The sequence below is a fragment of the Ranitomeya imitator genome, chromosome 8, assembly GCF_032444005.1.
Source record: "Ranitomeya imitator isolate aRanImi1 chromosome 8, aRanImi1.pri, whole genome shotgun sequence".
Lineage (NCBI taxonomy): Eukaryota > Metazoa > Chordata > Amphibia > Anura > Dendrobatidae > Ranitomeya > Ranitomeya imitator.
Window position 1 is genome coordinate 34121199 of NC_091289.1, and position 26335 is coordinate 34147533.

The following is a 26335-nucleotide window of genomic DNA, read 5'->3' on the forward strand; positions in this document are numbered from 1 at the left end:
AGGCTAAAAGGAAAGACCAGTAACATTCTAGAAGAGCGGTAGCTTTCATTGTGATACACAGGCTGCAAGATCAAACGTGTTTATCACCATAAATATGAAAGGCTTCCTGTTAAATTAATAATTAAAAAGAAAAAAATTAAGATCAAAATATTTGATGTAAAGGAGAGGATGATGTTAGGATGTTATGTGCTCTTGTACGTCCCTTCTGGAAGTCATTCCAAAAAGGTACTCAAAGTAAATACCACCAAAGGAATATATGGGGAAATAGATGAGAGTTGGGTAGATGAGCTCAATCGACATGATGTCTTATTTTGATATTATAGAGTTTTGCGCAGGGAGCTTACTCTAAGGGTGCATAGGTTGTACCTGGACCATGGAGCTGAAGGAGGAGATCCGTACTATATTTCATGTTTAAGAACGGCAACTCTCTTACTCTTGTGGGTATGTGTCAAAAATTTACCATAGTAATCAAAAATTTTGAGCTGTGATTCAATATTAGTTCTCCATCTTGAAAGGAGCCTAATGAGCCTTAGTATGGACTATAAAAGAACCAGATGGGCCTCAAAAAATTAACATTTTATATTGGTACGTAAAGTCATTAATTTAGCAAATACTTACCAATAGAGATTAATGAATCAATTCAACGCAAATCGAATTTGTGATGAATTTTAGGACGCCCCCTGGACCTGACGAATTATGACAATATCCAATTTGATTTGCGCAAATAGCCATAATGCCTGCTCCTATTTTACACAATCCCAAAGCAAATATCAGTCAGAGACAGATCACATGACCTTGGGCGAAACAAGACAGGCTTCCCAATAATGTATTACCGCTATCTCATCAGATAGTATAAGGGGTAATGTTTCTCCTTGTAGAGAGAGACATGCCTGACATTCTATTTTAAGGAGACATATAGGCCATGCAATGCTCCTCGGGGAAATTAAATATGCAAATTACCTCTTTAGAGAAGAAGAGGACTTGAACTCTAGTGCCACCTTTTGGAAGTAGCAATCCTAAAAGTCAATATCGACCACTTAGCGGGCAGTGCAACATGACTTAGAATAAAAGCCAAATCAGAATCTCTATTTGCAGATGTGTTGCCCCTCTTCAGTGCAAAGCATGGGATCTAATTTGGTTGTGTGAGAGACCACAAGGAAAAACATTACATTATAGACCCCAGGCAAATGCCTCTCATACTGCCAAATCAGATCTTTGCACTGAGGAAAGGCAACACCCCGAAAAGCATGTCTAAAAATTGAGAGTCTAGTTCGACTTTAATGCTAAGTCAAGTGACAAGGCTCATTAAAGGGTTGATATTAACTATTAGGATTGATACTTCCAATGTGAGGCACTAGAGTTCATGTCCTCTTCCTCTTTGAAAAGGCAATTTGTATATTACAAAGTATAGCACTTCACATAGTATAATACAGCATATCGTAGCCTGTATAAAAGCTAAAACAGGGAATGCAGAGCAGCAACCATTTTGGGATAAATCGGTTTAGTGAGTGGATTTCACAGTTCACAGTCTAGCAATAGTAATAGGGAGAAAGCCAAAAACTCTGGTAGATATAGTACAGATATGGTGCATGACAAAACAGCAGTTTTCCCTATCAGTATGTCTTTGGAATGTGGGAGGAAACCCATGCAAACACGAAGAGAACATACAAACTCTTTGCTGATGTTGCCTTAGTGGGGCTTGAACCCAGGACTCCAGCGCTGCAAGGCTGCTGTACTATCCACTCCACTTGCTTTGACATTTTTAAGACTGTGTTGTGTTCAAGAGCTTGAAAGGGGTTAGATAGAGTCTAAGGAGACCTTGGAGTGTTATTTACCATACATCACTTCAGGGCAATTAGAGTACTTGCAATTCATGAAAAATTTATTCAACGCAAATCGAATTTTGAGGGAAAAATTTTGGCAAAACTGGAGAATTCAGTTTTCAAATAATTTGATCATCTCTACCTACTAACTCTCCTACAACCCCAGTAAGCTCCCATAAAAAGGCCTTCTTGGACTCTCAGAAGAGTTAACGCATCTCCTTATGGCCACAAAAACCTCCTGAAAACAGCACTTCCGGAAAGTTTCTTGTACGTGATGCTGAGATGCCCCAAAACTCACATTCAGTAGGTGGAAAATAGGGTTTTGGGGGAATGTGAACTGATAAAGGGGCATAGTTACTGGCAATTAATATACACACATCTCATCCCCTCCACCAAATGACTATAAAGTTTAGCAGGTTTGACATAAAGGTATCTGGCACCAAAGAATACTCCCTCAGATTAGGGCACATGCAAAATATTAAGACCTGACATGACCTCTGTAGGTGCACAATACTCAATATATTTAGATAAATTACCTAAAGGAGTCATCTATGACTTAACCATTCAGGCATTTCTTTATTGATGGTCTACATTTAGGAAAAAAAAATAGAAGTTTGAGCAATGGATAACGTCTAGTCCTCTGTAAATTCCCGGGAGCTCACATCTCCTTCGTTGTCTCCAAATACACAATGCCCTGTCCTTGCAGATGGCTTTGATTGGCATGGCTGCTCAGTCATATTCACGTCAATACCAGGCACATCCACCCTGATATATGGGACGCTGTGCCTATAGAAGCAATGAAGAGACAACTGAAGTTCCGCTCAGCATAGTTTATATGAAAAGGCGCGATATCTGCATGAAAGCAAACATCTGATTGGTGGATGAGTGATTGTTGTGGCCTCTGTATCGTGTCATAAAGAGGTCTCAGTGTTTTTAATTAAAAAGACGACAGAAAATACAGGTTATATTTAAAATTGAAATACAAGGATCAAGCAGATGTTAATTAATGAGTTTATACTAGTCAGAGCCGTAGAAAATGCGATACGCATGACTTACCGGAGCGTGACATGTTTTATTATAAACTGCTTCAGGGGCAACAAGACAGAGTTAACAGAGGGTGAAAATATGGGTGTAAATTGAAGCTAAATATTATTAGCTCTGGAGAAGCTGGCTGCAAATGATAGCTGATAGCAAACGTCCATTTCCATGAAAGAACCTGGAGAAATGACTGAAGTTTACAAGAACATTTCCAGTTCAGAGTCTCTTTCCTTTTTTTTTTTTGGGGGGGGGGTCTGAAAATAGAAAGTAAAATGCTCCTTCTAAAGCTGATAATTCTGAATAATAAACCTACTAAACCTAACAAATTGTCAGTATTCTGCCCAATGGGAAGAGACTACAGGTAATACCAATTGTCTTAATTTATTATTACATACAAAATCGTCTCGAGTAAAAAGTTGGAGTAACTTTATAAATACATTGTATTATCATATCAATTATCTTGTACAAATCCCAAATTATAGCAGGTGCCATATTCCAGAGCTGCGTTCACAATTGTGAAGGCTTCGAAGCTGAAATCTCTTTTTAATCCATGCGAGTAAATATTTGGATTTATTGTACTCTGGCGATTTGCATTCTACCGTAGGAAAATCTGTATTTGGTTGTCCCACTGTAACGATCTTCATATTCGATGTTCTTCTAAATCATATTTAAATGGTTATTCCAAGAATCAAAAGTTATCCCCTATTTATAGAAGAACTTACTGATCACAGGGGGGCTGACTGCCGGCACCCTCATCAATGCTGAGAATGGAGCCAGGAAGTCTGAAAACCCCGGTATTGAACGAAGAAGTGCATGTCATTGACCTGCGTTCCAATTATTGTTTATGGTACTGAAGAAGAAATGCTATCTAACATATAGAAAAAAAACATATAAAAGATATAACTTATTAACAATAGTTAAAAAGAACTATAATCCCAAAATAATATAATACTGATTGGCAAAAAAAAATGGTCACAATAGACGTCCACCACTTTACCATACCGAGATAGTGACCGGCGGTAGGGCTAGAGAAACGGGTACGGGCACAAGAACCAAGTCATTATTTTCCCTCCATAGAAGATGATCCCTATAAACAACCCTAGGTTGGCAGTCTAGATAAACATGCAACATAGGCCCCACCATTGACCATCGTCTCCCCCAAGGAAACCCTAGGAGACCCTGTTCTAAACTAAACCTTATATGAACAGACTTCCATGATGTAAGGTAAGCAAAACAACAACAACAACAGGAGTGTCTATCCCTTAGTGTTGCAAAATCCAACAGTACAGAATTTAAAGTGACATCAGTGCAAAAAATCAGGCAAAAGCATACATAAGGTGCTATCAGTTTTTGATTACCTTGTTAAACCAAGACACAAAGTAATCAATAGAATCCACCAAACACTTATGAGTAAAAGGGTTTTCCCAAGAACAAAGTTAATTTTAATCAATAGATCTTGCAATAATAATAATTTCCACAATTGGATGTAATTAAATAAAATGTTCCTGTGCTGAGATAATCTTAAAAAAGTGCCCCTGCTGTGTACTGTGTAATGGCCGTGTCTGACCGTACAGGACATGGTCTGATCATATCACATCTCCTGGGCGGAGGAGGGGGAGAAAAAGAGAGTACAGACATTACAGCATGGCAGTAAAATAGTTTATCTCACAAGAAGAATCACCTGTGATCCTATGCTGTGATGTCTGTGTACTGTCCTGTGCTTCCTCCCCTGCCCAGGAAATGTGGTATGATCGGAATATGTTCCTGTTCCAGTTCATCTACCCATTTCTCTAGACCTAACAATGTCACATCACCCAGTACTGTCAGGTTGATGAAGTGGTAGATGTCTATTGTGATTATTTTTTTGCCATCGAGTATAATATTGTTTTGGGAATATTGTAATGTTTTCTTCTTTTTAACTATCATTAATACCGTATATACTCGAGTATAAGCCGAGATTTTCAGCCCATTTTTTTGGGCTGAAAGTCCCCCTCTCGGCTTATACTCGAGTCATATACCCGGGTGTCAGCAGGGGAGGGAGAGCGGGGGCTGTGTAATCATACTTACCTGCTCCCAGCGCGGTCCCTGCAGTCCCTGGCTTCTCCGGCGCTGCAGATTCTTCCTGCACTGAGCGGTCACATGGCACCGCTCATTACAGAAATGAATAGGCAGCTCCACCCCCATAGGGGAGGAGCCGCATATTCATTGCTGTAAATGATCGGTGCCATGTGACCGCTCAATTACAGGAAGAAGCTGCAGCGCCGGAGAAGCCAGGGACTGCAGGGACCGCGCCGCAGCAGGTAAGGGGAGCGCAGCGCTATAATTACCTGCTCCTCGCTCCGGCTCCGTCTGCAGCGTGCAGCAATGACGCTCAGGTTAGAGGGCGCTGTGACGTAGTCAGTGCGCGCCCTCTGCTGAGCGTCAGTGCTGGAGACGGAGCCGCACGGAGCAGGTAATTATTGAAAGCGCCGGCGTCCTGAGAAGAGAGGTGAGTATGTGATTTTTTTTTTTTTATGGCAGCACCAGCAGCATTCTAAGGAGCACCTATGGGGCCATAAAGGTGCAGAGCATATATGGGGCACAGCATTATAAGGAGCACCTATGGGGCCATAAAGGTGCAGAGCATATATGGGGCACAGCATTATAAGGAGCACCTATGGGGCCATAAAGGTGCAGAGCATATAAGGGGCACAGCATTATAAGGAGCACCTATGGGGCCATAAAGGTGCAGAGCATATATGGGGCACAGCATTATAACGAGCATCTATGGGGCCATAAAGGTGCAGAGCATATATGGGGCACAGCATTATAAGGAGCACCTATGGGGCCATAAAGGTGCAGAGCATATAAGGGGCACAGCATTATAAGGAGCATCTATGGGGCCATAAAGGTGCAGAGCATATAAGGGGCACAGCATTATAAGGAGCACCTATGGGGCCATAAAGGTGCAGAGCATATAAGGGGCACAGCATTATAAGGAGCACCTATGGGGCCATAAAGGTTCAGAGCATATATGGGGCACAGCATTATAAGGAGCACCTATGGGGCCATAAAGGTGCAGAGCATATATGGGGCACAGCATTATAAGGAGCACCTATGGGGCCATAAAGGTGCAGAGCATATATGGGGCACAGCATTATAAGGAGCACCTATGGGGCCATAAAGGTGCAGAGCATATATGGGGCACAGCATTATAAGGAGCATCTATGGGGCCATAAAGGTGCAGAGCATATATGGGGCACAGCATTATAAGGAGCACCTATGGGGCCATAAAGGTGCAGAGCATATATGGGGCACAGCATTATAAGGAGCACCTATGGGGCCATAAAGGTGCAGAGCATATAAGGGGCACAGCATTATAAGGAGCACCTATGGGGCCATAAAGGTGCAGAGCATATATGGGGCACAGCATTATAAGGAGCACCTATGGGGCCATAAAGGTGCAGAGCATATATGGGGCACAGCATTATAAGGAGCACCTATGGGGCCATAAAGGTGCAGAGCATATAAGGGGCACAGCATTATAAGGAGCACCTATGGGGCCATAAAGGTGCAGAGCATATATGGGGCACAGCATTATAAGGAGCACCTATGGGGCCATAAAGGTGCAGAGCATATATGGGGCACAGCATTATAAGGAGCACCTATGGGGCCATAAAGGTGCAGAGCATATAAGGGGCACAGCATTATAAGGAGCACCTATGGGGCCATAAAGGTGCAGAGCATATAAGGGGCACAGCATTATAAGGAGCACCTATGGGGCCATAAAGGTGCAGAGCATATAAGGGGCACAGCATTATAAGGAGCATCTATGGGGCCATAAAGGTGCAGAGCATATAAGGGGCACAGCATTATAAGGAGCACCTATGGGGCCATAAAGGTGCAGAGCATATAAGGGGCACAGCATTCTAAGGAGCACCTATGGGGCCATAAAGGTGCAGAGCATATATGGGGCACAGCATTATAAGGAGCACCTATGGGGCCATAAAGGTGCAGAGCATATATGGGGCACAGCATTATAAGGAGCACCTATGGGGCCATAAAGGTGCAGAGCATATAAGGGGCACAGCATTATAAGGAACACCTATGGGGCCATAAAGGTGCAGAGCATATAAGGGGCACAGCATTATAAGGAGCACCTATGGGGCCATAAAGGTGCAGAGCATATAAGGGGCACAGCATTATAAGGAGCACCTATAGGGCCATAAAGGTGCAGAGCATATAAGGGGCACAGCATTATAAGGAGCACCTATGGGGCCATAAAGGTGCAGAGCATATATGGGGCACAGCATTATAAGGAGCACCTATGGGGCCATAAAGGTGCAGAGCATATAAGGGGCACAGCATTATAAGGAGCACCTATGGGGCCATAAAGGTGCAGAGCATATAAGGGGCACAGCATTATAAGGAGCACCTATGGGGCCATAAAGGTGCAGAGCATATATGGGGCACAGCATTATAAGGAGCGCCTATGGGGCCATAAAGGTGCAGAGCATATATGGGGCACAGCATTATAAGGAGCACCTATGGGGCCATAAAGGTGCAGAGCATATAAGGGGCACAGCATTATAAGGAGCACCTATGGGGCCATAAAGGTGCAGAGCATATAAGGGGCACAGCATTATAAGGAGCACCTATGGGGCCATAAAGGTGCAGAGCATATAAGGGGCACAGCATTATAAGGAGCACCTATGGGGCCATAAAGGTGCAGAGCATATATGGGGCACAGCATTATAAGGAGCACCTATGGGGCCATAAAGGTGCAGAGCATATATGGGGCACAGCATTATAAGGAGCATCTATGGGGCCATAAAGGTGCAGAGCATATATGGGGCACAGCATTATAAGGAGCACCTATGGGGCCATAAAGGTGCAGAGCATATAAGGGGCACAGCATTATAAGGAGCACCTATGGGGCCATAAAGGTGCAGAGCATATATGGGGCACAGCATTATAAGGAGCACCTATGGGGCCATAAAGGTGCAGAGCATATAAGGGGCACAGCATTATAAGGAGCACCTATGGGGCCTTAAAGGTGCAGAGCATATAAGGGGCACAGCATTATAAGGAGCACCTATGGGGCCATAAAGGTGCAGAGCATATATGGGGCACAGCATTATAAGGAGCACCTATGGGGCCATAAAGGTGCAGAGCATATAAGGGGCACAGCATTATAAGGAGCACCTATGGGGCCATAAAGGTGCAGAGCATATAAGGGGCACAGCATTATAAGGAGCACCTATGGGGCCTTAAAGGTGCAGAGCATATAAGGGGCACAGCATTATAAGGAGCACCTATGGGGCCATAAAGGTGCAGAGCATATAAGGGGCACAGCATTATAAGGAGCACCTATGGGGCCATAAAGGTGCAGAGCATAAAAGGGGCACAGCATTATAAGGAGCACCTATGGGGCCATAAAGGTGCAGAGCATATATGGGGCACAGCATTATAAGGAGCGCCTATGGGGCCATAAAGGTGCAGAGCATATATGGGGCACAGCATTATAAGGAGCACCTATGGGGCCATAAAGGTGCAGAGCATATAAGGGGCACAGCATTATAAGGAGCACCTATGGGGCCATAAAGGTGCAGAGCATATAAGGGGCACAGCATTATAAGGAGCACCTATGGGGCCATAAAGGTGCAGAGCATATAAGGGGCACAGCATTATAAGGAGCACCTATGGGGCCATAAAGGTGCAGAGCATATATGGGGCACAGCATTATAAGGAGCACCTATGGGGCCATAAAGGTGCAGAGCATATATGGGGCACAGCATTATAACGAGCACCTATGGGGCCATAAAGGTGCAGAGCATATAAGGGGCACAGCATTATAAGGAGCACCTATGGGGCCATAAAGGTGCAGAGCATATATGGGGCACAGCATTATAAGGAGCACCTATGGGGCCATAAAGGTGCAGAGCATATAAGGGGCACAGCATTATAAGGAGCACCTATGGGGCCTTAAAGGTGCAGAGCATATAAGGGGCACAGCATTATAAGGAGCACCTATGGGGCCATAAAGGTGCAGAGCATATATGGGGCACAGCATTATAAGGAGCACCTATGGGGCCATAAAGGTGCAGAGCATATATGGGGCACAGCATTATAAGGAGCACCTATGGGGCCATAAAGGTGCAGAGCATATAAGGGGCACAGCATTATAAGGAGCACCTATGGGGCCATAAAGGTGCAGAGCATATAAGGGGCACAGCATTATAAGGAGCACCTATGGGGCCATAAAGGTGCAGAGCATATATGGGGCACAGCATTATAAGGAGCACCTATAGGGCCATAAAGGTGCAGAGCATATAAGGGGCACAGCATTATAAGGAGCACCTATGGGGCCATAAAGGTGCAGAGCATATATGGGGCACAGCATTATAAGGAGCACCTATGGGGCCATAAAGGTGCAGAGCATATATGGGGCACAGCATTATAAGGAGCACCTATGGGGCCATAAAGGTGCAGAGCATATATGGGGCACAGCATTATAAGGAGCACCTATGGGGCCATAAAGGTTCAGAGCATAAATGGGGCACAGCATTATAAGGAGCACCTATGGGGCCATAAAGGTGCAGAGCATAAATGGGGCACAGCATTATAAGGAGCACCTATGGGGCCATAAAGGTGCAGAGCATATATGGGGCACAGCATTATAAGGAGCACCTATGGGGCCATAAAGGTGCAGAGCATATATGGGGCACAGCATTATAAGGAGCACCTATGGGGCCATAAAGGTGCAGAGCGTAAATGGGGCACAGCATTATAAGGAGCACCTATGGGGCCATAAAGGTGCAGAGCATAAATGGGGCACAGCATTATAAGGAGCACCTATGGGGCCATAAAGGTGCAGAGCATATAAGGGGCACAGCATTATAAGGAGCACCTATGGGGCCATAAAGGTGCAGAGCATATATGGGGCACAGCATTATAAGGAGCACCTATGGGGCCATAAAGGTGCAGAGCATATATGGGGCACAGCATTATAAGGAGCACCTATGGGGCCATAAAGGTGCAGAGCATATAAGGGGCACAGCATTCTAAGGAGCACCTATGGGGCCATAAAGGTGCAGAGCATATAAGGGGCACAGCATTATAAGGAGCACCTATGGGGCCATAAAGGTGCAGAGCATATAAGGGGCACAGCATTATAAGGAGCACCTATGGGGCCATAAAGGTGCAGAGCATATAAGGGGCACAGCATTATAAGGAGCACCTATGGGGCCATAAAGGTGCAGAGCATATATGGGGCACAGCATTATAAGGAGCACCTATGGGGCCATAAAGGTGCAGAGCATATATGGGGCACAGCATTATAAGGAGCACCTATGGGGCCATAAAGGTGCAGAGCATATAAGGGGCACAGCATTATAAGGAGCACCTATGGGGCCATAAAGGTGCAGAGCATATAAGGGGCACAGCATTATAAGGAGCACCTATGGGGCCATAAAGGTGCAGAGCATATAAGGGGCACAGCATTATAAGGAGCACCTATGGGGCCATAAAGGTGCAGAGCATATATGGGGCACAGCATTATAAGGAGCACCTATGGGGCCATAAAGGTGCAGAGCATATAAGGGGCACAGCATTATAAGGAGCACCTATGGGGCCATAAAGGTGCAGAGCATATATGGGGCACAGCATTATAAGGAGCACCTATGGGGCCATAAAGGTGCAGAGCATATAAGGGGCACAGCATTATAAGAAGCACCTATGGGGCCTTAAAGGTGCAGAGCATATATGGGGCACAGCATTATAAGGAGCACCTATGGGGCCATAAAGGTGCAGAGCATATATGGGGCACAGCATTATAAGGAGCACCTATGGGGCCATAAAGGTGCAGAGCATAAATGGGGCACAGCATTATAAGGAGCACCTATGGGGCCATAAAGGTGCAGAGCATAAATGGGGCACAGCATTATAAGGAGCACCTATGGGGCCATAAAGGTGCAGAGCATATATGGGGCACAGCATTATAAGGAGCATCTATGGGGCCATAAAGGTGCAGAGCATATATGGGGCACAGCATTATAAGGAGCACCTATGGGGCCATAAAGGTGCAGAGCATATATGGCACAGCATTATAAGGAGCACCTATGGGGCCATAATCAACGGTGCAGAGCATTCTATATAGCACAGTTGTATATGGAGCATCTATGGGGCAATAATGAACGGTATGGAGCATCTATTTTTATTTTTGAAATTCACCGGTAAATGCTCCATTTTCTACCCTAGGCTTATACTCGAGTCAATAAGTTTTCCCAGTTTTTTGTGGCAAAATTAGTGGGGTCGGCTTATACTCGGGTCGGCTTATACTCGAGTATATACGGTATATGGGTATATCGTTTTTTATGTTTTTTTTCTTTATGTTAGCTTTTTATATCCTCTGGATTAATTGCTTTTATGCTGGTCTACTGGCGAAAGAAGCCAATTATAGCCCCCCCTTCGGCCATCAGTCCCATAGAAAATGAAGAAAGCATAGGTCAAGCAGACAAACCTGATCAAGACGAAGCTCTGCAGAGCCTGATTCCTGAATTCCAGAGTCCTACTATCAGGATCGTTCCTGGTTCCAATAGTTGGACCCCCAACAATCAGCAAACTATACCTTATCTTACAAATAAAGGTTAATTTTTAGGTTTTGGATTGGAAAAATGTCACTTTAATCTCTATAACATTAGATAGGCAGGTATACTAATTTATACAAAACTGTCATATGTTTACCGCGACAGAGAGGGTCCAGAAGACCTTGGTATCTGATTTCTCATACTGATTAGGAGCACTTCACCACCATATTAAACAGTGCAGGTTTCTGCTAGCAGTGCAGCGGTTAGTCTGTTCAGTTGAGAGCTCCTGCAAGCTTTCAAGCTTTGATGATCTCAGCAGTTCATTGTCGCCCAATTGTTTCTACTATATACTATATACATACTTCTGGAAAGCAGGGATTGCCTGTGTTAGTTTTATACTATCTGGTTCTGAACTTGGAGGTGTTGGCAGATAGGATGTGTTTGGAGTGCTGTTCTAAAGACTGTTGTTTGGTGATTTGTCTGTGCTTATATCCTCATCCTCTCCTATTTAGTTTTCCCTCTCTTTACTTCCCAGTATTACACTCTGCTATTTATAAGTGTATATTTGTATGAGTGGTATTTTCATTTATCCCTGTACGTCTTCCCCTGTTAGTCGAGTTTGTGTATTCCTATACACTGCTACTCCCTACTTCCCTTGGTGAGGGAGGGGGCAGATAAGAGCTGATTTAGGAACTCAGTAAAGCATGTGGATCCGGTGTCATCACCATCACAAGTAACCCGAGGAACAGGGATAGCTATATATAGGAAAGGAGCCCCTAGCCCTGGGATCTCTGGCAACTGTGCCATGACAGAATCAATTTATGTCATAAAATAATAGCTACAGTTTATTATAATGGAGTTGCAATGAAAGAAGGGGTTCCCAGGAGGAGACACGTTATCTTCCCATGGAGTTTTTCTTTAGTGTGATGTTATTACATATGAAGGCATGTAATAAGTGCTGTCAAGTATAAATTACAGTGTACTTGATTAAAACCCATTGCCAGTACTATAGACCTTACACTACTATACTATATCACTTCACAACATGTTAAGTCCCACAATCCACAGTTAAACATGACAATAAGACTGAGTAAACTCCCAGGACCTTGTAGCTTGAAGGTTACAAGGGACATATTACTTGATTTTATGTAGGTTGTTCCTAAGAGAGTGTTCTATAATTACAACTATTATTAACAATGCAATCATAACAGTGCTTTATGGTATAAATTATCCAGACTTTCTGTGTATTTTACAAGCAGTATAAAGCGCTCGAGATGTAATTGTATTTGCAGTGTTTTAATGTTAGTCACTCAATAGGCTGCGCAGGGAAATATAAAAATGATTAGTACTCAGGAAAGAAAGCTGAGGCACACAGAGCGAGCGGGAGAGTGCAAACCGTGATTATTATAGATCTTTATAGGCTGGAAAACACTGACTGCAGGAATTAGAAGTACATCGGTTTAACTATGCAATCATGATTAGAATCGGAATTATTCCACTTTTAGTGAAAAAATTTACGTAGTCCATTTTACACTGCAACAAAAAAAAGTAAGAAAAAAGCTACAGTATGCAATGGGTAACCTACATATGTAGCAGCTCAGGAAGGCGCCTTATAAGTGACACCATTTTGGAAACAAAACCCCTGAGGGAACTTATCTATTTGTGTGGTAAGCAACGTAAACTCCCAGGTGCTTCACAAAAGTTTATAATGTTGAGCCGTGGAAATAAAAAATCACATTTTCCCCACAAAAAAATGTATTTGGCCCCAAATTTCACATTTTCACAATGGTAACAAGAGAAATTGCACCATTCAATTTCATGTGCAATTTCTCCTGAGTACGCAAGTACTCCATATGAGGGGGGAAACTACTGTTTGGGTGCACAACAGGGCTTGGAAGGGAAGGGGTGCCATTTGTGGTATAAGTGATTTAACAACTTTATTCTTCAGGTCAGTGCGATTACAGAAATACCAGATTTATATATTTTTTCTCTGATTGGCTGCTGTCACACACTAAAAGATGCTTTTTTCAGAAACTAATTTTTGCATCGCCATATTTTGAGAGCTTTAATTTTTCCATATTTCGGCCAACAGAGTCATATGAGGGCTTATTTTGTCGGGACGAGTTTACATTTTTATTGGTATTATTTTCGTATTATAATTATTATTTTGTGATTTTTTTTACAATTTTTTTCTTACTTTTTTTTACTTTTTTACAAATCCCCACTATGGTACTTTTACTTTCTGCAGTCTGATTAGAGTTATAAGGTCTAACAATGCAGGAGCATTGCCATACCTTACAACCTGTCAGTGCTGCAGACACAAATTAGTTAGATCATGATCTAACTAACTTGCTAGTGCCTGGTGACCCACATGTCATCATGGCGGGGTCTCCGATCCAAGCATAGAGGAGCTTTCTTCCATCTGCCTGCTCACTAAATGCTGCGGGCACCACTCCTGGAACTGAGAGCCAGATGTCAGCTGTCAGAATCAGCTGACACCCAGCAGTGATCGAGTGCGCACTGACTGTGTGAGCGCAAAATCACCTGGACATATCCATACGTCCAATGTTGGTAAGTACCAGGTGACATAGATGTATGGATACGAAGGTTGTAAAGGGGTAAATGTTCAAAAAAATAAGAAAATACTTTTATTTCTCTATAAATAATGTAATGTTTCCTTGTGCAAAAATTCTACTTTATTTTCTCTACATTTTATTTTTGAAGTTGTTTGCACCAAAATATGCAACAACAATCTGCATTACATGCATATTTTCAAAAATGTTATGTATTTTTGGTGCAATGTTGTTTTTCATTTTTTTAGTACAAAAATGCCGCGATTCTGCATTTAAAAATGCAATTTTTAGTTTATTTGTTTTTTGCATGTTTTTTTTAGCCTCTCCATAGAACCCTATTGGAGAAAAAGCAACAACAAAATGCACTATTCACAGCATCTTTAAAGATGCTTCTCATACCCCTCACTTGGCCCCTATAAAATAATAAAGCCTATACTCACCTCCCGTGCTGGCGCTGTTCCTGCAGTGTTGGCACTCGGTCTCGCGGAGCTCTCACACGGTTGTTTTGACATGTGATGCCGGAGTCACTGTCCTCGCCTCCTGTCGAATTGAGCATGAAGAGGAAGTCTGAGATCAGCTCAACCAGTACTTCCTCTTCATGTTTGATTAGTTGGGGCTCGGTGATGCTGGTGCTGATTGGGCACCGATGACAAGTGTCATAACAACCACACAAGAGCCCTGGGAGAGCATATGCTGACGTGAAAATTTTGCCATCACGGAAAGTGAGTATAAGCTTCATTATTTTGTGTGATCCAAACATTTGGATCAAGAAGGGACTTGTCCTAGTAGTGGACCACCCATTTAAATGCACAGAGGGCAAGAGTTCTAATGAAATCACATCGACTTTTCTTGAACTGTTACACAAAGCAAATTTTACGCACAAAAAAACAGTGGAGAAAGAAATATAGCATTTACTCCATGCCGACACGTTGGAATTTGATTTTTTTGCTTTGAGCAATTGCTCAACCCTTCCCTTCTAGACCCTTTTTAAATCCCTTCGAAACTTAAAAACAGAATATTTAGCTGCTTGAATAGCAACGTAACTAGTCGCTATCTAAATTAGTACTGTATAAATGCTGGAGTGGCAGTGTTGTGATCTAATATTACAGTAAAAAAAGCTTGTTTCAACTCCAACTACCTTTTAATGGATATCAATTATTCATAAATGATGTCCTGTCTAGCGTATTCTCAATCCCAGAAGAGCTGGTACAACTGTAACTCAGCAAAACTAACAGCACATTAAACACAAAGATAATCTTCTCTCCATATATTGAAAAAAAATCTTTACCGGGAATGCTCTGAAGAGGAGTATGTAGAAATGTTTGACACTGGCAATTCCAAAGATTCAGATATTCAGATGTCATCCAAATATGGCTCAAAAAAGGATCAAACAAGACTTTAAACAAAGTCGATAAATAACATAGACACCTATAACAAAAAAGTCACTTTAGCCTGGTCAAAACTAAAGAACAGCAAGTTCTATGGGCTACAATAATGTCGTTTTAGTTTCAATAATGAAAAATCTATGAACATAGGCATCATATACAAAATATGTTGGGGTCTTCCTTTTGTCTTCTTTCTATTTGCAATTGAAAAAATTAAGAAAAGAAAAATCTAAGACATTTAGTAATATCCCAAAAGCAACAACCAAAACTAAATATTCTGAAATGAGGGATAAACAGGGATAAAGGTCAACGAGGAGTTTGAGTAGGAAGCAGGATTGACACTGGAATTAGTTTTTTAGTCTTTGCCTGTTTTTTTTTTTTTGCTCATGTATGTGTAAAACAACATTCATAATGGGGTATTCTCATTTGATGCTGAGTTCATGTTGTTTTTTGAGGCTTCCAATGGAGGTTTAGGAGTGATAGGAGTTCACCTATTGAGGTGGATTCGCTAAGCCCTACGTCATGGTTAGCAGCATGGACCACAGGCGATTTGGTAGCGTAACACGTCTTGACAGTTGACAGGTGGATGTCCAAGAACCTGGATAGTAGGGTGTGCCACACAAGCAAGCAGAGCAGAATGTCAGCCAAACAAACAGAGAAGGTAGCACGGAAGAAGCAATGCCAGGTGTGTGGATACTCACAAGAACAGATACTGATATCTTTCAGCAGGCATGCAGCTAACCACAGGAACATAGTATAATTTCTACCAGCAGGGCAGTGGTTAATTATAGATATAACAGACAAGTAATTTCTGTTTGGTACCCATCAGCAAGGCAATGGTTAATTTAGCGTTTTGTAAGCTCCACGGTTCATTTTTGCCACTGGATCCCAATGGAACAACTGTCAAAGCGGATGAAGCTGCTGTAAGGTGAATATAACACAGGAGTTGGGTGAGCTGCATGACCATTGTCAGCAAATTGGATTCTACCAGGCACCAAAAGCATTTTAATTAAATTTCAGAATACAGTGTATGCAAGCGAGGGCCTGTATTGCGGTCAGTCTTTCAGGCCTGAAACCCATGTCAGGAACATGTACAAGCCTCATTTAACTTGGAAGCAGCCTCCTCAAGGGAAATAGCCAGGAGTGCCATTGACTAATCTGCACAAGCCTACGCATTTTCTATTGGTTTAATAAATAGCGTATCTTTATCTAGCAGTTGTGTGACTGGCGCAAAGCCTGCAGAGATAGGCAAACTTCACTATTTAACTCTAATTTTCGTGAGTCTGCTGTTGCATGTGTAATAAAGCTGATATCTTAAAAAAAATTGCCACACATTGCTCGATATAATGAATTTGTGCATAAAACCTCTTAGGGTACATGTCAAAAATAAAGCCAGGATTTTTTTTTTTCATAAACATAAAGCATTCATTATGAGAAAGGGTGACATTAAGGGATGTGGATGTGGGTGTGCCAACCAAGGCCATGTTACAAATCAGAAGGTGACTGGGTCTCGTTCTAGCTTCCTGTCAAAATGTAGTCAGCGTGGTTCACCACTGATGAACCCAGACAATTGCCAAGATGTTTTGGGTTGGATGGCAGACAAAGGCTCCAGTGTATTAATAAGCAGCATCACGAAGTCTTCCACACAGTCTAGTCTCAGTAGCCAAGAGGTTTGCTCTCTGAATCCTCAACCTGGTCCTCCTTCCTCCCACCATCAAGGAGACATCTGATTCCAATGCTGGCCACTGTGAGGAACTGTTTACATTCATATATAGTAAAGAGAAAGCCAGCTCACCTAGTACTTGAAGTCCAGCTTGCGCGGAACTAGGTGGATCCACACCAGATAATATGCTCAAGGAAAAAACAGTTGTTGTTCCAGCGTCAGGTAAAATAGTTCTTTCTTTATTTTAAGTCCATTAAAGTCCATTAAAAATATGCAAAAATTACTAAGGTTGCATAGACGGGGCAAGGGAGCAAGACGCGTTTCGAATGCTCACTTGCGTTCTTTATCACAGGTGTGAACAACATTTCTTTCCTTGAACTGTTTACATTCCCTTGTAATTTTTCAGGCCTCTCAATGTGCACCATTAAAAAGATTCATGAGGAGGTGGAGTGCAGTGATGCCCAAACATTTGAGCACCCACGACCAGGTAAAAGTCACATAGGGGAACGTCAATGCATGTCTGAAGAGGTGGAGGATGATCAAGACGCAGAATTGCTATGAAGTCAGCCTAAAATCAGAAGTCAGGAGGAGGATCAGATTGAGGAATTGGAAGATGACGTGGTCGATGATGAGGCCAGTGATCCAACCTGGCATGGTGGCATGCCAAACAAGCACAGCAGTGCAGACAGGGATAGATTTGTAGCACAAAAGATTTTTAAAAACATACCCTGACTTGCCGGACCTACTTGCCAAGGTATGGCGTGTCAGCGCACAAGGGAGGGGATAATTAATGAGCGACTTTCACACGTCAATACACACACGTTTACAAGTGTACACTAGTGCATGGCCGAGCGGCCATGCAAATCTTTTATAGCGGCAGTGCTACAAGACCTTCCAGATGGTCCAATAGGAGCCGCAACAGGACCTGAGCATGTGACCCCGGACCTCCAATGGGAGGTCGTCCCGTGGGCATGCTCAGTAAGGGAAAAGCAGGACTTAGTCCCAGAAAGACCTGTTTGCTGATGAACATTGCTGGCTACAAGGACTGAGCCTGGAAGGGCAGTAGTAACCAGTCATCCAGTATCAGCCTGAGCTTGACGCTGGGACCGACGTCTCCGCTGAGCAGACTCTACTGTGGCTGGAGAAGAATGGGAGACCTCAGCGGAGATGGTTCAAGATTCCCCCTGTGCAGAGGCGGGAACTTGACACCTAACACAATTTAAGCCTAGTTTTAAGAATTCTAATAAAATATAAATATTTTCTATGATTTAGGTTTCTTTACCATTCATTCTACTTTATTGAGGTCCTCATGATCCATTTTATTTTAGAGTGACCTTTTATAGTTGCCATAGTGGCCACCCTACGATACATCTGTGCAATAATCATGTGTCTAATCAGTATCTGTAAGGTGGATGGATTTTCTCAGCAAACGAGAAAAGCTCACTAGCACAGATTAGGAGAAGAGCTCACTAACACAGATTAGGAGAAGAGCTCACTAGCACAGATTAGGAGAAGAGCTCACTAACACAGATTAGGATAAGAGCTCACTAGCACAGATTAGGAGAAGAGCTCACTAATACAGATTAGGAGAAGAGCTCACTAACACAGATTAGGAGAGGAGCTCACTAACACAGATTAGGAGAAGAGCTCACTAACACAGATTAGGAGAAGAGCTCACTAACACAGATTAGGAGAAGAGCTCACTAGCACAGATTAGGAGAAGAGTTTACTAACACAGATTAGGAGAGGAGCACACTAGCACAGATTAGGAGAAGAGCTCACTAACAGATTAGGAGAGGAGCTCACTAACACAGATTAGGAGAAGAGCTCACTAATAGGGTTGAGCGAAACGGGTCGAACATTTTCAAAAGTCGCCGACTTTTGGCTAAGTCGGGGTTTCATGAAACCCGATCCGACCCCTGTGCGTGGTCGGCCATGCGGTACGCGACTTTCGCGCCAAAGTCGCGTTTCAATGACGCGAAAAGCGCCATTTCTCAGCCAATGAAGGTAAACGCAGAGTGTGGGCAGCGTGATGACATAGGTCCTGGTCCCCACCATCTTAGAGAAGGGCATTGCAGTGATTGGCTTGCTGTCTGCGACGTCACAGGGGCTATAAAGAGGCGTTCCCGCCGACCGCCATCTTACTGCTGCTGATCTGAGCTTAGGGAGAGGTTGCTGCCGCTTTGTCAGAAGCAGGGATAGCGTTAGGCAGGGTCCATTAACCACAAAACCGCTTGTGCTGCAGCGATTTGCACTGTCCAACACCACCCTCGGTGTGCAGGGACAGTGGAATTTTTTTTTTTTTTTTTTTTCCCCTCAGCGCTGTAGCTCATTGGGCTGCCCTAGAAGGCTCCCTGATAGCTGCATTGCTGTGTGTACGCCGCTGTGCAAACCAACTGCTTTTTTCAAAGCACAAATCCTCTTGTTCCTTCCTTTCTGCACAGCTATCTTTTTTGTTTGTCCACACTTTTTATTTCATTTGTGCATCAGTCCACTCCTTATTGCTGCCTGCCATACCTGGCTGAGATTACTGCAGGCAGGGAGATAGTAGCTGCCTGCCATACCTGGCTGAGATTACTGCAGGCAGGGAGATAGTAATTGTAGGACATTCCCTGTTTTTTTTTTTTTTTTTTTTTTGGTGGGAGATTAAGATTGGCAATTTGGCATTTCTGCTAGAGTGCCATCCCTGTGTGTGCCATCTCTCTCACATAGTGGGCCATAGAAAGCCTTTTCATTTTTCTGTATTTTTTTTTGTGGGGTGTATAAATTCTCCCTGATAAAAATACAGTGGGAGATTAATATTGGCCTTTGGGCTTGTGTGCCAGTCCTGAGTGTGCCATCTCTCTCACAAATAGTGGGCCATAGAAAGCCTATTTATTTTTTTTTTTGGTTTTATAAATTCTCCCTGAAAAAAAGGGAGATTAATATTGGCCTCTGGGCTTGTGTGCCAGTCCTGAGCGTGCCATCTGTGCCAGCCCTGAGCGTGCCATCTCTCTCAGAAATAGTGGGCCATAGAAAGCCTATTTAATTTTTTTTTTTGTTTTATAAATTTTCCCTGAAAAAAGGGAGATTAATATTGGCCTCTGGGCTTGTGTGCCAGTTGTGAGCGTGCCATCTGTGCCAGTCCTGAGCGTGCCATCTCTCTCACAAATAGTGGGCCATAGAAAGCCTATTTAAATATTTTTTTGGTTTTATAAATTCTCCCAGAAAAAAAGGGAGATTAATATTGGCCTCTGGGCTTGTGTGCCAGTCCTGAGCGTGCCATCTGTGCCAGCCAGCCCTGAGCGTGCCATCTCTCTCACAAATAGTGGGCCATAGAAAGCCTATTTAATTTTTTTTTTTGTTTTATAAATTTTCCCTGAAAAAAGGGAGATTAATATTGGCCTCTGGGCTTGTGTGCCAGTTGTGAGCGTGCCATCTGTGCCAGTCCTGAGCGTGCCATCTCTCTCACAAATAGTGGGCCATAGAAAGCCTATTTAAATATTTTTTTGGTTTTATAAATTCTCCCAGAAAAAAAGGGAGATTAATATTGGCCTCTGGGCTTCTGTGCCAGTCCTGAGCGTGCCATCTGTGCCAGTCCTGAGCGTCCCATCTCTCTCACAAATAGTGGGCCATAGAAAGCCTATTTTATTTTTTTTTTGGGTTTCAGAAATTCTCCCTGGAAAAAAAAAGGGAGATTAATATTGCCCTTTGGGCTTGTGTGCCAGTACTAAGCGTTCCATCTCTCTCTCTCTCTCAGTCAGTGGGCCATAGAACGCATATTTTTGGTTTTATTTGTTTTCTAAATTCTCCCTGAAAAAATCATTTTATTTTATTTGGTTTCTAAATTCTTCCTGATAAAATCATATTTTTTTTATTATTTTTTTTTCTAAAGTCTCCCTGAAAAAAAAAAAAAAAAAACAACCAAAAAAACAGTGGGAGATTAATATTGGCCTTTCTGCTTGTGTGCCAGTCTTGACTCCTGGGTGTGCCATCTCTCTCTCTCTCTCTCTCTCTCTCTCTCTCTCTCTCCAATTGTGGTCCATAGAAAGCCTATATTTTTTTTCCTTGATTTGGGTTCTAAAATCTACCAGAGAAAATAACTACATCAATCATTGGTAGAAAAATATTGGCCTCTGGGTTTGTGTGCCACTCCTGACTCCTGTGTGCGTCATCTCTCAGTCAGTGGGCCATAGAACGCCTATTTTTGGTTTTATTTGTTTTCTAAATTCTCCCTGAAAAAATTATTTTATTTTATTTGGTTTCTAAATTCTTCCTGATAAAATCATATTTTTTTTATTATTTTTTTTTCTAAAGTCTCCCTGAAAAAAAAAAAAAAAAACAGTGGGAGATTAATATTGGCCTTTCTGCTTGTGTGCCAGTCTTGACTCCTGGGTGCGTCATCTCTCAGTCAGTGGGCCATAGAACGCCTATTTTTGGTTTTATTTGTTTTATAAATTCTCCCTGAAAAAATCATTTTATTTTATTTGGTTTCTAAATTCTTCCTGATAAAATCATATTTTTTTTATTATTTTTTTTTCTAAAGTCTCCCTGAAAAAAAAAAAAAAAAAACAACCAAAAAAAACAGTGGGAGATTAATATTGGCCTTTCTGCTTGTGTGCCAGTCTTGACTCCTGGGTGCGTCATCTCTCAGTCAGTGGGCCATAGAACGCCTATTTTTGGTTTTATTTGTTTTATAAATTCTCCCTGAAAAAATCATTTTATTTTATTTGGTTTCTAAATTCTTCCTGATAAAATCATATTTTTTTTATTATTTTTTTTTCTAAAGTCTCCCTGAAAAAAAAAAAAAAAAAAACAACCAAAAAAAACAGTGGGAGATTAATATTGGCCTTTCTGCTTGTGTGCCAGTCTTGACTCCTGGGTGTGCCATCTCTCTCTCTCTCTCTCTCCAATTGTGGTCCATAGAAAGCCTACATTTTTTTTCCTTGATTTGGGTTCCAAAATCTACCAGAGAAAATAACTCCATCAATCATTGGTAGAAAAATATTGGCCTCTGGGCTTGTGTGCCACTCCTGATTCCTGTGTGCGTCATCTCTCACTCAGTGGCCCATAGAAAGCATATAGTTTGTTACATTTGTTTTCTAAATTCTCCCTGCAAAAATCTATTTTTTTTTTTTTGGGGGGTTTCTAAAGTGTTCCTGAAAAAAATAAAAATAAAAAAAAAATAATAGTGTGACATTAATATTAACATTTGTGCTTCAGTGACAGTCCTGCGTGTGGGGCATCTCTCTAATTTGCAGCCACCAAAAAAAGAGTGTGTAACATTGGGCCTGATTTTCGCTGTGGTCTCACCAACCTGTAAAGGGGTAGCTAAATCATACTGAAGTTATAGCTCACCGTGTAAGTTGTGTGACTGCAACAAATAACGTTAGTTTGGTTACGTTTTTAAAACAATGAGGAAGTCTAGTGGAAGAGGTCGTGGCCGGGGGCGTTCATTGTCAGCTGGTAATGAGGGTAGTGGTAGTGGTGGAGCATCAGGTGGTCGTGGGGGAAAAAATATTGCACCTAAGTCTGGAGCTGTGGAGCCAGGTTCGTCGTCCGGCTACACAAGGCCTCGAACGCTCCCTTTTCTGGGATTAGGAAAACCGCTTTTAAAGCCGGAGCAGCAAGAGCAAGTTTTGGCTTATCTTGCTGACTCAGCCTCTAGCTCTTTTGCCTCATCTCGTGAAACTGGTAAAAGTAAAAGCAGCGCGTCGTTAGTGGATGTTCACGGTCAGGGACAAGTCACTTCCTTGTCCTCTTCAGCAAAAACAACAACAGAGAAGAATGCAGCAGGCGACACAACGGGTTACTCCATGGAGCTCTTTACACATACCGTCCCTGGCTTAGAAAGTGAAGCAGTTAACAGTCCATGCCCATTACAAATTGAATCTGACATGGAGTGCACTGACGCACAGCCACAGCCAGACTACTATGCTGGTCCTTTGACTCAGACCACAACATTGCCCTCGCAGGGTGCTGATCAAGAATCAGACCCTGATGAGACTATGTTGCCCCATCACGAACGCTATACCACCGAACGACACGGTGACACAGACGAAGTTGCGCAGGAGGTACAAGAAGAGTTATTAGATGACCCAGTTCTTGACCCCGATTGGCAGCCATTGGGGGAACAGGGTGCAGGCGGCAGCAGTTCTGAAGCAGAGGAGGAGGAGGGGCCGCAGCAGGCATCAACATCGCCACAGGTTCCATCTGCCGGGCCCGTATCTTGCCCAAAACGCGTGGCAAAGCCAAAACCTGGTGGAGGACAGCGTGGCCATCCGGTTAAAGCTCAGTCTGCAATGCCTGAAAAGGTATCCGATGCTAGAAAGAGTGCAGTCTGGCATTTTTTTAAACAACATCCAATTGATCAGCGCAAAGTCATCTGTCAAAAATGTTCTACTTCCTTAAGCAGAGGTCAGAATCTGAAAAGTCTCAATACTAGTTGCATGCATAGACATTTAACCACCATGCATTTGAAAGCTTGGACTAACTACCAAACGTCCCTTAAGGTTGTTGCACCCTCGGCCAATGAAGCTAGTCATCAACGCAACATCCCTTCCGGCAGTGTAGGACCACCATTTAGCGCACCACCTGCTGTATCTGTGCAGGTATCTTTGCCAGGCCAAAGCAGTCAGGGTCAGGGAATCACCAGTTTCGTAGTAGGAAACACTGCATCTAGGGCACCGGCGGCAACAATACCATCTCCCACCGTCTCTCAGTCTGCCATGTCCACCGGCACCCCCGCTAGTTCCACGATCTCCAGCTCTCCAGTCCAGCTCACCCTACATGAGACTATGGTTAGAAAAAGGAAATACTTAGCCTCGCATCCGCGTACACAGGGTTTGAACGCCCACATAGCTAGACTAATCTCGTTAGAGATGATGCCCTACCGGTTAGTTGAAAGCGAAGCTTTCAAAGACCTGATGGACTACGCTGTACCACGCTACGAGCTACCCAGTCGACACTTTTTTTCCAGAAAAGCCATCCCAGCCCTCCACCAGCATGTTAAAGAGCGCATCGTCCATGCACTCAGGCAATCTGTGAGCACAAAGGTGCACCTGACAACAGATGCATGGACCAGTAGGCATGGCCAGGGACGTTACGTGTCCATCACGGCACACTGGGTAAATGTGGTGGATTCAGGGTCCACAGGGGACAGCAAGTTTGGGACAGTTCTGCCTAGCCCACGGTCTAGTAAACAGTTGTCTGTAGCCGTTCGCACCCCCTCCTCCTCCTCCTCCTCGTCCTCCTGCAGAAGCAAGAGCTCGTCCACAGACCGCAGTCGCACAAACACTCCATCCGCACCTGCCACTGTTGCACACCAGGTCTCCCATTATGGGGCAGCTACTGGCATACGTCAGCAGGCTGTATTGGCTATGAAGTGTTTGGGCGACAATAGACACACCGCGGAAGTTCTGTCCGAGTTCTTGCAGCAAGAAACGCAGTCGTGGCTGGGCACTGTAGATCTTGAGGCAGGCAAGGTAGTGAGTGATAACGGAAGGAATTTCATGGCTGCCATCTCCCTTTCCCAACTGAAACACATTCCTTGCCTGGCTCACACCTTAAACCTGGTGGTGCAGTGCTTCCTGAAAAGTTATCCGGGGTTATCCGACCTGCTCCTCAAAGTGCGTGGACTTTGCGCACATATCCGCCGTTCGCCTGTACACTCCAGCCGTATGCAGACCTATCAGCGTTCTTTGAACCTTCCCCAGCATCGCCTAATCATAGACGTTGCAACAAGGTGGAACTCAACACTGCACATGCTTCAGAGACTGTGCGAACAGAGGCGGGCTGTTATGTTTTTGTGGGAGGATACACATACACGGGCAGGCAGTAGGATGGCAGACATGGAGTTGTCAGGTGTGCAGTGGTCGAAGATTCAAGACATGTGTCAAGTCCTTCAGTGTTTTGAGGAATGCACACGGCTGGTTAGTGCAGACAACGCCATAATAAGCATGAGCATCCCCCTAATGCGTCTGCTGATGCAAAGTTTGACGCACATAAAGGATCAGGCGTCTGCACCAGAGGAAGAGGAAAGCCTTGATGACAGTCAGCGATTGTCTGGTCAGGGCAGTGTACATGACGAGGTACCGGGCGAAGAGGAGGTGGAGGATGAGGAGGATGATGGGGATGAGTATATTTTTAATGAGGAAGCTTTCCCGGGGGCACGGGAAATTGGTGGCGTGGCAAGGCCGGGTTCTGGTTTTTTGAGGGACACAAGTGACGTAGATTTGCCTGCAACTGCCCCTCAACCAAGCACAACCGCAGATTTGACAACGGGAACTTTGGCCCACATGGCGGATTATGCCTTGCGTATCCTCAAAAGGGACACACGCATTACAAAAATGATGAACGATGACGATTACTGGTTGGCCTGCCTCCTTGATCCTCGCTATAAAGGCAAATTGCAAAATATTATGCCACATGAGAACTTGGAACTAATATTAGCAACAAAACAATCAACTCTTGTTGACCGTTTGCTTCTGGCATTCCCTGCACACAGCGCCCGTGATCGTTCTCACACGAGCTCCAGGGGCCAGCAGACCAGAGGTGTTAGAGGGGCAGAAATCAGAAGTGGCGTTGGACAGAGGGGTTTTCTGACCAGGTTGTGGAGTGATTTTTCTATGACCGCAGACAGGACAGGTACTGCAGCATCAATTCAAAGTGACAGGAGACAACATTTGTCCAGTATGGTTACAAACTATTTTTCATCCCTTATCGACGTTCTCCCTCAACCGTCATTCCCATTTGATTACTGGGCATCCAAATTAGACACCTGGCCAGAATTGGCAGAATATGCATTGCAGGAGCTTGCTTGCCCGGCAGCTAGTGTCCTATCAGAAAGAGTATTCAGTGCTGCAGGTTCAATACTAACAGAAAAAAGGACTCGTCTGGCTACCCAAAATGTAGATGATCTAACCTTCATTAAAATGAACCACAACTGGATTTCAAAATCTTTTGCCCCACCCTGCCCGGCTGACACCTAGCTTTCCTATGAAAAGGTCTTGCCTGTGGACTATTCTGAATGACTTTTCCAATCTCGTAATTTTCTTCACCTGATTGTCCAGCATACGACATGTTTCCACCTCACGAAATGGCCAAACTCCCCACACGGGGCCGTGCTATCGCCACTTTGCGCTTGGACCCTTGAGAGTGCTGTTTGTCTGAAGAGGTGGGTGTGGCCGCTTTTGGTCGACGGCACTGCCACTGGGTCCCTCATAGTACAATAAAGTGTCTCTGGCGGTGGTGGTGCGCACCCAACGTCAGACACACCGTTGTAATATGAGGGGCCCTGTGCCTGTAC

The 26335-nt window shown here is 43.7% G+C and overlaps 1 protein-coding gene across 4 annotated transcripts in view; it reads right to left on the reverse strand.

The window, feature by feature from the left end:
• The window catches only part of CACNA2D3 (calcium voltage-gated channel auxiliary subunit alpha2delta 3), a 1133445-nt gene that overhangs the window by 744954 nt on the left and 362156 nt on the right, over positions 1 to 26335 (reverse strand). The gene's annotated exons all lie outside the window — the stretch shown is intronic.